This window comes from Meriones unguiculatus, chromosome 5, assembly GCF_030254825.1.
Source record: "Meriones unguiculatus strain TT.TT164.6M chromosome 5, Bangor_MerUng_6.1, whole genome shotgun sequence".
Lineage (NCBI taxonomy): Eukaryota > Metazoa > Chordata > Mammalia > Rodentia > Muridae > Meriones > Meriones unguiculatus.
The window spans coordinates 46,482,088-46,494,226 of record NC_083353.1 but is presented as its reverse complement, the minus strand read 5'-3'; positions in this window follow the sequence as shown (position 1 = coordinate 46,494,226).

The window sequence follows — 12,139 nt, the reverse complement described above, 5'->3', positions numbered from 1 at the left end:
AAATTTTCTTCTATGATTTTCTTGAAAATATTTTCTGGACCTTGGAGCCTGGAGTCTTCTTTTTCATCAGTTCCTATTATTCTTAGATTTTGTCTTTTCATAGCATCCTTGATTTCTTGGATATTTTGTGATTGGAACTTTTCTGATTTTACTTTTTCTTTGAGAGAATTATCAATTTCTGCAAGTGTGTCTTCATCTCCAGAGATTCTTTCTTCCATCTCTTGTATTCTGTTGGTGATGCTTACTTTTGTGGTTCCTGATCTTTTCTCCAAGTTCTCCAGCTCAAGGGTTTTCTCAGTTTGTGTTTTCTTTATTCATTCTAATTCTGTTTTCATGCCTTGTACCATTTTTTCATCTGTTTGAATTTGGATTCCTGTCTCTCTACGATGGTCTCTATTCCTTTGTTCATTTCCTTTATATATGCCACTAATTTTATCTCTACTTGTGCCTCTATTTGTTTGGCTATGTTTGCCTGTGTTTCTTTAAGGATTTTGTCTATTTTTTCTTTCTTTACTTCCAATTGACTGGCCAACTCTTTGAAAGTTTCCTCATTTTGAGCCTCAAATAATTGGGTAAGCATGGCTTTAAAGTCATTATCCTGTGCTTCTGATGAATTGGAGTATCCATCAATTTTGGGGTTTGCTGGTGAAGTCATGATGTCCTGATTTATGTTGGAAGTGTTCCTTCGCCTACCCCTGGCCATTGGCTTATCTGAAACCTTCCCTGTTTGTTTTTGGATTTTGCAGATCAGACTGATACTGTCTTTCTCTGTCATCTGGAGAGTTCTTCAGGGAGCTGAGAGAGGTCCTGTGTCCTCAGCGTGTGCTGAGGACTAGCTGTACCTGTGGGAGAAAAGTACGCAGTACAAATGGGGCAAATGCAGGCGTGTGCATGCGTGCGTGCTCGTGTGTGTGTGTGTGTGTGTGTGTGTGTAAGTGTCATGGACATGTGTCTCGAGAGACAGAGTGATGGCTGATGTTGAACCCTTGAGTGTGTGGGAGGGGCTCTGCACTGTATATGTCGCAGGCGCTAGTGATGATTTCTGGCATTAACTGCCTTAACTCCACAATTAGACCCACAGAGCAGGAACTTCAATGTCCCAAGTGCCCCTCTGTTTCCCAAAGTGGGTATATGAGTGAGAGGGGGTTCGATGCCTGGCTTCTGTTTTAGAAGGACCCAGGATCTGGGGATCTGCAGATTCTCAAGGGTGCACTCACTTACAGGCAGGTCACTTGGCAGAGATCAGGGTATCCGGGTTCTCTGCTCTCTGGTTTGGCCCTGCTTCTTTGATATGCACCTCCAGCTCCATGCTGCTGTCACTGCCAGTCTATGAGGTCTTGCTACAGCTGGAGATTTCAAGGTGGTCACGTCAGTAGGGATTGGGGTAACCAGGACCTCTGTTCTCTGGTTTGGCCCTGGTTAGTCTTAAACTGGAGGGCTGCTGTGCCCTGCCAGCTCAGTGCTGCTCTGCTGCCAGGAAGCTCCACTGTAACTGGAGACTGGGTTGCTAGTCCAGATGCTTTCTGGGAAGTCCTGGGGTCTCTTCACTGTGCTCTCCAAGCTTGGGAGGCCCAGCGCCTGGTGTCCCTAGCTTGTATGGGGTTTCTGTCTGGTTTTGGTGAGTATATAGCATATTCTCTGACAGTGTGGTATGGGCGGGCTGTACCATCAGTGATAGTGATCCTGCAGAGCTAGTATGGCTTCTAGCAGACTTGGGCCCTGGGAGGATGGTGCAGCTGCCCAGCACATCTGGGACTCCGAGACAGGTACTGCTGGCATTTGCTGCTAAAGGGCTTGGAGCTCTGTCTCAGCTTCTGCAGACCCCAGGTAGTTAGGTCTGCACTGAGAAAGATGAGTCCACTGTGCCTCTGTGCCGAGGAGGAGGGAGGTTTGGAGGAGGGGAGTGCTAGGAGATCAAAGGATTGTTTCTCACCTTTCTGAAACAAGTCCCTGGGTGACCGAGACCAAAGTTTTCACCTCCTATGATGTTCCCTGTTGTTTAGAAATCCTCACCATTGTTTTCCTGGGTTAGAGGTCCTTCCACTCACCAACTCAGACATTGAGCTCTTCCACAGCTCAGATAATGTGTGTGCTAGTCGCCATCTTGGCTCTGCCCCTCTCGACTTGCTCATTCTTCATCAGGCAGCTTCCTCCATCCATGCCCGCCATGTGCTTCTTTCCACACTCACCCATGGTGGCTCTCTGCTTCCTTACTTCTCTTATTCTCCCTCTCTCTCCTCTCCTTCCTATGGTCTTCCTGTCCTCTAGAACCTAGAACCTTAGCCATGCACCCTGCCATGTGTGTCGGCTTTTTATTGTTTAAACAAGAATAATTCCTTAGGCAAGTTTTACACAAGGACTGTTGTAGATGAGAATGTGCTCTCATCTGTGCAGTAACCAGATCTTGGGAGTCAACAATTAGCATCAGAGTACACAGCTCCAGACCAACCCCCCAACACTAACTTTTCTCACTTCGCTCATTAGACTTATTTCAAAAAGGTTTTATTCACTGTGATACTTCTATTCTGGGTTGAGGACTCCTGGGCCTCCCCTGACTTCCCATGGTTCTGAGTGTGCTTTTCCTACACTCTGTGAAATGCAACCAACCCTTTTCCTGAGACACCCCACTCCCATGGAGCATGTCATTTCCATTTAGTGTTGATTCTGTATTTCCTGGTTTCCAAAATCTGAATTCAAGATGTTAGTAAATTTTAAAAGTGAATAAAAAAGAAATGAAATGAAAACCAGAGAAGTAGAGGCAAATTTCAGAGCTGAGGTGGTCACAGGCAGGTGGAACATAGCTGAGGCTGGGGCCATGTCTGACTGTATCCCAGTATCTGAATGGACGGAATGGACACCGCATTCTCATTGAAGACTTCAGGAAGAGGCTGTGCTTTGCCTGAGTGCAACTATATGCTCTGTGTTTCAGTCTCCCCAGCAGGCATGGTGCACACACCTGCACCCAGGACTGAGGAGAGGAGGAAGGAGCATACTTAGTTCAAGAGCAGCCTGGGCAACTCACAGAGCCCTTGTCAAGAAGGGCAGTCATTTTATGGAGACTCTCATATAGCCAGGTACTAGAAAAAAATACCAATGCACCCAAGACAACTCCCCACTTTCTCTCTGTCAGGTTCCGTGTATCTGGTTTTCTTTTGAGGTCTTGATCCACTTGGATATGAATTTTATGTAGGCTTATTGAATGGGTCTATTTACCAGTAAGACCAGCACAATTGGTTGAAGATGCCTTTTTCCTCATTGTATGTACATCTGCGGGTTCTTTGTGAAAAATCAGGTGTCCATAGGTGTGTGGATTTACATCTGGGTCTTTGATTTAATTCCTTTGATCAACCTGTTTTTATTTTTTTAATGTCAATACTATGTGGTTTTTATTACTATAGCTCTGTAGTAGAGCTTGAAATCAGGCAATCAGGGATACTGCCAGAAGTTTTTTTGGTTTGTTTTATTTTTTTTTGTTTTTGTTTTTGTTTTGTACAGGATTGTTTTAGGTATACTGTATTTTTTGTTTTTCAGTTTTAATTTGAGTATTTTTTCTTTCCATCTCTGTAAAATATTGTGTTAGAATTTTGGTGAGGAATTGCATTGAATCTGTAGATTGCTTTTGGTAAGATGGCTAGTTTTACTATGTTGATGCTACTGACCAATTAACATGGAAGATCTTTCCATCTTCTGATATCTTCCTTATTTTTTTTCAAAGACGTTAAATTATTGTCATTCAGCTCATCACTTGCTTAGTTAGAGTTACCCCAAGATATTGCATATTATTTGTGGCTATTCTGAAGGATGATGTTTCCCTGATTTCTTTCTCAGCTCACATGTCATTTGTATAAAGAAGGGCTACTGATTATTTTTTTTAGTTAATTTTGTATCCAGCCACTTTACTGAGGTGTTTATCAGCTGTAGGATTTCCCTTGTAGAATTTTTTGAGTGGCTTATGTATAGTATCATATCATCTGTAAATAATGATATTTTGACTTCTTCCTTTCCTATTTGTATCCCCATGATCTCTTTTAGTTGTCTTATTGCTCTAGCTAGAACTTCAAGTACTATATTGAATGGATATGAAGAAAGTGGACAGCCTTGTATTGTTCCAGATTTTCGTGGAACTGCTGTGAGTTTTTATTTAATTTGATGTTGGCTATCAGCTTGCTATATATTGCTGTTTTTATGTTGAATTATGTAACTGTATTCCTGATCCCATCAAGATTTTTATCATGAGGGTATGTTGAATTTCCTCAAAGGCTTTTTCAGCATCCAATAAAATGATCATATGTTTTTTCTTCTTTCAGTTCGTTTATGTGTTGGGTTACATTGACTGATTTTTGTATTTTAAACCATTTATGCATCCCTTGGATGATCCCTGGTATGATTGTCACGATAGATGATCTTTTTAATGTGTTATTGGATTTGGTTTTCAAATATTTTATTGAGTATTTTTGAATCAATGATCATAAGGGAAATTGGTCTATAATTTTCTTTTTGGTTGTTGTTGAGTTGGCCTGGTTTGGGTGTCAGGGTGATTATGGCCTCACAAAATAAATCTGACAATGTTCCTCCCGTTTCTAATTTGTGGAATAATTTGAGGAGTATTGCTATTAGCTCTTCTTTCAAAATACAGAAAATTCGGTACTAAAACCATAGGACCCTGGGCTTTTTTTTTTCCTTTGGTTGGGAGACAATTAATGACATCTTCTATTTACCTAGAAGCTAGAATTCTATTTAAGTTGTTTATCTGATTCATCTTTGGTAAGTGGTATCTATCAAGAAATTCGTCCATTTCTTTTAGATTATCCATATTTGTAGAGCAGATGTTTTTGAAATATGACCCAATGATTTTTTTTTATTTCCTTGGTATCTGTTTTTATGTCATCCTTTTTTTATTTTTTCTTTTGTTAATTTGGATACTTTGTCTATGCCTTTTGGTTAGTTTGGACAAGGGTTTGTCTATCTTGTTTATATTCTCTAATAACAAATTCTTTGTTTCACTGATTTTTTTTTGTATTGGTCTTTTTGTTTCTATTTTATTGATTTCATTCCTGAGTTGGATTATTTCCTTTCCTCTACTCCTCTTGGATGCATTTGCTTCCTTTTCATTCTAGAGTTTTCAGGGGTGCTACTAGGTTGCTAGTATGAAGTCTGAACGTTCCTCTGACTGCCATTTTTATTGTGTTTCATAAGTTCAGTTATGCTGTGCATTCATTTTCCTTGAATTCTAGGAAGTCTTTAACCTCTTTATTTCTGCCTTGACCCAGTGGTCACTGAGAGGAGAGTTATTCAGTTTCCAAGAGTTTGTGAGCTTTATGTTATTTCTTTTGTTGTTGAATTATAGCTTTAATCAGTGATAGTACGATAGGCTTCAGGTGGTTATTTCAATTTTCTGATACCTGTTGAGACTCACTTTGTGACTGAGTATGTAGCCAATTTTGGAGAAAGTTCTGTGAGATCCTGAGAAGAGGGTATGTTCTTTTCTGTTTGGGTGAAATATTCTCTAGACTTCTGTTTGGTCCACTGGACTCACAATGGCTTTTAGGTCCATTATTTCTCTTCTTAGTTTTTGTCTGGATGACCTGTCTATTGATGAGAGTAGTGTATTGAAGTCCCCCACTTTTAATGTATGAGGTTAAAACTTTAGGAATGTTTCTTTTACAAATGTGGGTGCCCTTGAATTTGGGGCATAGTAGTTCAGAATTAACATTTTTTTGGGGGGGTGAATTTTCCTTTTGATGAGTATGAAGAGTCCTTTCCCATCTCTTTTGATTAATTTTGGTAAGAAGTCTTCTTGTTTTTAAGATATTAGAATGGCAACTCCAGCTTCTTGGGTCCTTTTGCTTGGAAAAAAAATTTCCTACCCTTTAACATTTCGTGTTTTGTCTATGTTCAACTGACACAGAAAACAACCAAGAGATGTGACAATCAGGCTGAAGCCAGGAAGCATTTCATTGGATGGGAACAATAGGCCCATGGGACATCAGTCCAAAAGCTGAGTCCCAAATTAACTTAAACAAGGCTTTTCATGCCCCCTGTGTTGCCATGTCCCCTGCATAGTAATCTAGATGACATATGTTAGTTTGGCTTATTGAACCACCTTATTAGAGTTTGATAAACTGCCTCATGAGTATAAATGTTTCCCCAAGCAACAGACTTTATCCCAATCAATTTATAGCAGAGATGAAAGGATGAAGAATTTGGTTTTGAAAGAAATGTAGTGTAGAGTGTTGAACCTCTAGAGAGCTGGCCAGTGGTGTGGGTCTTTCCTGTTTCCAGGGCACCTTGGTGCCCAGTGCTGGAATTAATTGCCTTCAACCATAAAACTGAAGGAGGTCCTATGCCGTGCAGAGGCTGTGTTTGGGTCAAAAGTTCTGATAACTCTGAGAATTTTAAATCCAGCTGTTGTTCGCATTGCTGTATACATCACATGTGCTTCTTGCAAAGAATTCTGTTCTGAATGTTCTTTGAATAATTCCTTTCTTTCTGGAGTGTATAACTATTTATGGCAAGAAATGCCTCCTTATTTAATTTGTCACAATAGCTATAACACAGGAAATTGAATTATTGAAATGTGTTAGACATGGTTACATCCTTCAAAATACTTTGAGCTGTCCACGGCCATGATGCATGAGAGCCACCTCATAGGACTCCCTTAAAGACTCATTGAGGAATAAGATAAAATAAGATAAGATAAAATAAAATGAAACAAAAATGCCCTGGTTTTATCACAAAAGGGATGTGGTTTAATTTTCTGCTACATTTTGTGACCACACAAGTTAGTAAATAATTTTAACAGAAAAAAAAATTATATTTTCATGTACGCCAAGCATGTGAACACTGACTGACAGTTCTGATGTCAGTGTATTGGGTCCTCTTATAAAGAAATGTGCCCATCAATGATCAATGAATATTCAAACATTTATGTCCTCCCACACATAGACCTGAAAAAGTTAACAACTTGTTTTTCAGTGCTCAAGAACATAAAAGGACTGACTGTGGCATAGATGTGGCCCACAAAGGGTTGGATATAGTAAGATGTTGAATCATTTAGGAACATGGTTCTTGAGTAGGAGATAAAGCCATCCAAGACAGACATCAACACGAAGAAGCTCATAAGCAGAAGGAAGGTCCTGTTAGCTCTTTGCTCTGAGGATGCTTTTGGAGAAAGCCTGGTGCTGTGAAGATGCCAGGCCTGCTTGCTGTGCCTGCATAAGAGAGCCACCTTGTACCAAGTCGAGATGACCATAACACTAATAAGAAAGGCTTCCCTGAGGGCCAGCAGTTTAGAAAATGGTGCTTTTCATGAGGTTACTCATGGGTAGGATGGAACATGACCTAGTAACATACATGAAGTTATTCCTAGTCAAATTAGGAGTGGCAATAATCGATACTAAGTGGTGACTACTAATGAGCATATAGAGGACACTCAGAAAAAGAAGGGCACATGAGATGTAATAGTAAGATTTGTGCTTGATCCTGGCTAAACAGGAGCTTCTGGGACTGAGGATGATGGCCTGGAGGACAATCAGCAGGCTGGTGGTACAAAGTGAGAGACCTCTAAAAATTCTGTACAGGTAGACAATGAGTTTACATATGATGTCATCCCATCCCCTCAAAGAAATAAAAATGTCCATGGCTATGAATGCTATGAACATTAGCATCAGTAGGCAGATTATGGCCAGCATACCAATTAGCACATCAGTGGGTCTGGGCCTGTGCCCACGAATGAACTTGAAGATGTAGAAGAGAAAAAGGAAGCTGTTGGCTGAGATTCCAATGCCAATTTCAGACAAAAAGGTGTTCCTTATGTCAGAAGAGTGTGAAGTCACCTTATGTGGAAACAAAGAGTGGCTCAGGATTAAAGTAAAACAATGACTTACCATGAGGAAGACCTCAGACACCACTACAGACCAGGCTTCTGGCCTCAGGAAAACATGCAGATGCTCCTGAATGCTTATTCCACTGAAGACCTCCATTCTAACTCCTACCCCAAAGACCATCCTCCTGCTCCCACTTGTCATAAGCTGAGCCATGGCTGGACCCTGTGTCCCATGGTGGCTTCACCAATGTGTGAGCTCCCTCAACATTAAAAACAGCAGGAATTACGTGCTTTCATGTTTTGCAGGTTTGGGTTTTACTGGAGCAGGAGCAGCATCTTACTTGGTTTTCCCGAACAACATCTTGATGGCCAGGTAATATATAGACAGAGTTTTACTATTTTGGATGGAGTCTGAATGAGGAGGATGTGTGAAAGAAAAAAAAAAGACCTCCCAATAAAAGCGGTCCCATGGATTGGGTATGCACTTATTCTATTCAGGGCTATCTTTACTCTATTGAAAATCCTAATTTCTTAGAAAATTTCTACAGAAAATATTAGGGGTTGTAATCTATGATCCAGATGTTTCTGATTCTATTCATGATCTGCTGTTTCCTCCAAGTGTATCCTTCAATACTCTGAGGTGGGGTTCCAGTCACCTCCTCTTGAACACGAGGACATCAGTGTACTTTTGTCATAGAGACGCTGGGTGAGCAAGAACATGATGTTTACACACCAAACATGGGAGAGTTCCAGCACATGATCATTTGTGTGGATGTGTTGGCAGCTTGTTTTCTCATACAGTGCCTTATGTTTGTTCTCTGGGAGAGTTCAGGCAGCTCATAATGAGTGTTCAGCACTGTCCCTTCCCGAAACAGAGTAGATAAAAGACAAATAAATCAGAAAACAGTAGCACGTTGGCACATAGTCCTTTTAGAGAACTCTGGTGGACTATTCTGTCTTTGATCGCTGCTCTGTATCTGCATCTTGCTTGGTTCTGATCTCAGTCCAGAGCTGCTCCAAGCGAATGGCAGAGTAGGCAAATGTCAGAAGGGACATATGCCATGTCTTTCTCCTTCAGCATGTGAATTCAGGGAGTAAATAGAACTACAGTTATAACAGACTTGGAGCTGTCCCATATTACAGAATTAATTAAAGAAAATGGTCCAACGCAGTCTTGAAAGGCAGACTCCATAGGAGTCAACATTCCCTCTCTCCATAATGGAGCGGTACTTACCAGGTACCTGATATGCTGGCTCCAGGTTTAAATTAATAAATGTGGTGTACATGGTGTTGAATTATTGTAGTTTCTTTGATTTAGACACAGACTAAATAAACCACCATGACCAAAACCAAATTGGCTTGGGAAGCCTTTATTTCATCTTACAGCTGATAATCCCTTGTGCAGGGAAGCTGGGGAGGGACTTAAGTCAGGAACCTGGGGCAAGAACTGAGGTATGTGTCACAGAAGGATGCTGCTTACTACCTTGGGTCTCATGGTTTTCTCAGTATGTGTTCTCTAGTATCCAGAACCCTGAGCTCAGAGTCCACAGGCACAATGATGTGGGCCCTCTCACATTGATCATCAATCAAGAAAATGCATCACACACTTGCCCATAGGCCAACCTAGTGGGGTCATTTTCTCAACTGAGGTTCCCTTCCCAAATGAGTCTAGCTTGTGTTGATTTAACAAACAAAAGACAAAAACAGCTGCCACAGTTGACCCCCTATCTACCTGACACTAAACACATCTCTGTTACACTATAACGTTGTCTCTCAATTTTGTTTTTCCCAAGATATTAAACTAATGTCAACATTGCAATATAAAACTTCAATGTTTTTTTTATTTTTAAACTTCATTCTCTTAAGTCACTTTCAACATTCAAAGATTCTACAAAATGCAACTCTCTAAAACCTCTAGTTTCTCTAACATTTTCAAAGTCTCTCTTAAAAACCCACGGTCTCTCTAGAACTCCAAACTCCCTGAAGTCTCAAAAATCCCTTTAAAAGTTCAAAGTCAAGAGACTTTGTGGGCTCCTGTGAAATAACAATAAATAATTATTTTCTTATTTAAAAGGAAAGAACCAGGGCACAGTCACAATCAAGTTCAACAAAGTCTAAAAGCATAACTCTCAGTACTAGGCTTCTAGGACTCACCAATGATCTTCTGAGCTCCTCCAAAGTGCTGGAAAAACCTTCCACACAGCTGTCTCCTAGGTTCAAACTGGCTCACCCCACAGCAGCTGCTGCTGGAATATGATACTTACATCTCCAAATGGCTTGGCTCTGCACAGCAAAGGGGCCGAGGCTTCATCAGTGTCCTCTTGGCTGTCTTCAGGGACTCTAACACAGTTGTATGGAGCCAAGTCACAGCTTCACTCCATGATCCCTGCATGTTTCAGAACCAGTACCTCCTGAGAACCTCTTTGTTCATTTGTTTGTTTGTTTGACACAAGGTTCATCTTTGTATTCTTGGCTGTCCTGAACTCCCTCCCTGGACCAAGTTGGCCTTCAACACCTCAGAGACTCCTGAGCTACCAAGTTAGGCTACTAGCATGTGATGCAGCCTCAACAGTATTTAGACCACAGTGTCTGTGTGCTGAAGCTGAGAAAATACTTCAGAGGGTTTTAATTGTTTCACCAAGTCAAAGGTTTCATTTTAGTGGTTCTTTATTTTAATTAAACTTTTATATTTTTATATTACTTACAGTTTATTTAGTTTGTATCCCAGCTGTAGCCCCCTCCCTCATTTCCTCCCAATCCCACCCTCCCTCCCTTACCTCCTCCCTGCCCCTCTCTAAGTCCACTGACAAGGGAAGTCTTCCCTCCTTTCCATCTGACCCTAGCTGATCAGATTTCTTTAGGATTGGCTGAAATGTCCTTCTCTGTGGCCTAGCAATGCTGCTCCTCCCTCAGGGGAGGAAGGAAGGTCAAAGAGCCAGCCATTGAAGTCGTGCCAGAGACAATCCACGTTCCCCTTACTAGGGTACTCACTTGGATAATGAGCTGCCATGGGCTACATCCAAGCAGGGGCTCTAGGTTATATCCATGCATGGTCTTTAGTTGGAGAAACAGTCTCAGAATAGACCTCTGTGCCCAGGACAGGAGCCTACCACACAGTGTCTCTGAAAGACTCTGCCTAGCAGTGTATCAAAGCAGATGCTGAGACTCATAACCAAACCTTGGGCAGAGTGCAGGGAATCATATGAAAGAAGGGGAAGTTAGTATGACTGGAGAGGACAGGAGCTCGACAAGGACCAAACATTTTAGTTTTTCTTAATTCACAATATGAGTGACCCTCATAGAATCTTTAAGGGACTCTCAAGCTTCCCTACGGAACTACATAAAACAAGCCTCCATCATCTGCTCTGCTCTCAGCATTACATTCTAATATCACACCAAATAATCCACTAAAGTATCAGCACTCTATGTATTTTACAGTCCAAAGTTTCAAAACCTTTCCACAGTTCTCCAAAAACCCAAGGTCAGGTCTGTCATAGTCATACCTCATGGCCTAGTACCACTTTCTGTCTTCTCAGGGTTTCTGTTGCTGTGGGGAGAGGAGGGATTATTTCACCACACAGCCTGTAGTTCCCCAGTCAGGGAAGCTAGGAGAGAACTCAAGACAGGGACCTGGAGGCAGGAACTGATGGAGAGGCCATGGAGTATTGCTGCTCACCAGCTTGTTCCTTAGAGCTTGCTCAACCTACTTTTTGTAGCACCTGGGACCAGCAGGCAGGGACGGCACTGTTCACAGTGAGCATGGCCATCCATATGAAACCAACATCCATCAAGACTTGTACCAGGTGCTTGCCCACAGGCTGGTCTGCTGAGGATGTTTCCTCAACTGCGGTCCCCTCTTCTGAAATAATTCCAGCTTGTTTCAAGCTGCCATAAAACTTTCCAGCACAGACACCATGCATGCAGGAGATGTAATTCGGTAAACAACTTCCTGTTCATAGGAAAATCTTATCACTGAAAGTCAAGTGTGTAGGGTGAAATTGTTTTGTACTTATTTAAACCATGTGACATTGTCACCACAACTGGCAAATCCTACCATGTGTGACAACCATGAGACATTGTCATGGAACATACTAAGGACAGGCAACTGGGATAAAATTTCACAAGTACAGGGTACCATGTCAGGAGTTAGACCCAAAGCAGATAGTTGGTGAAACATTGAATAAAGCAGATTTTCTAAAATAAATGTTCTGTAGCATCATTAGAAAATGTTAATCCTTTATGGATTATGGACCATGCACTTCAGGTAGCAGAAGAGTGTTGATTAAATGAGTGGTGCTTAATTATTCTTTATAA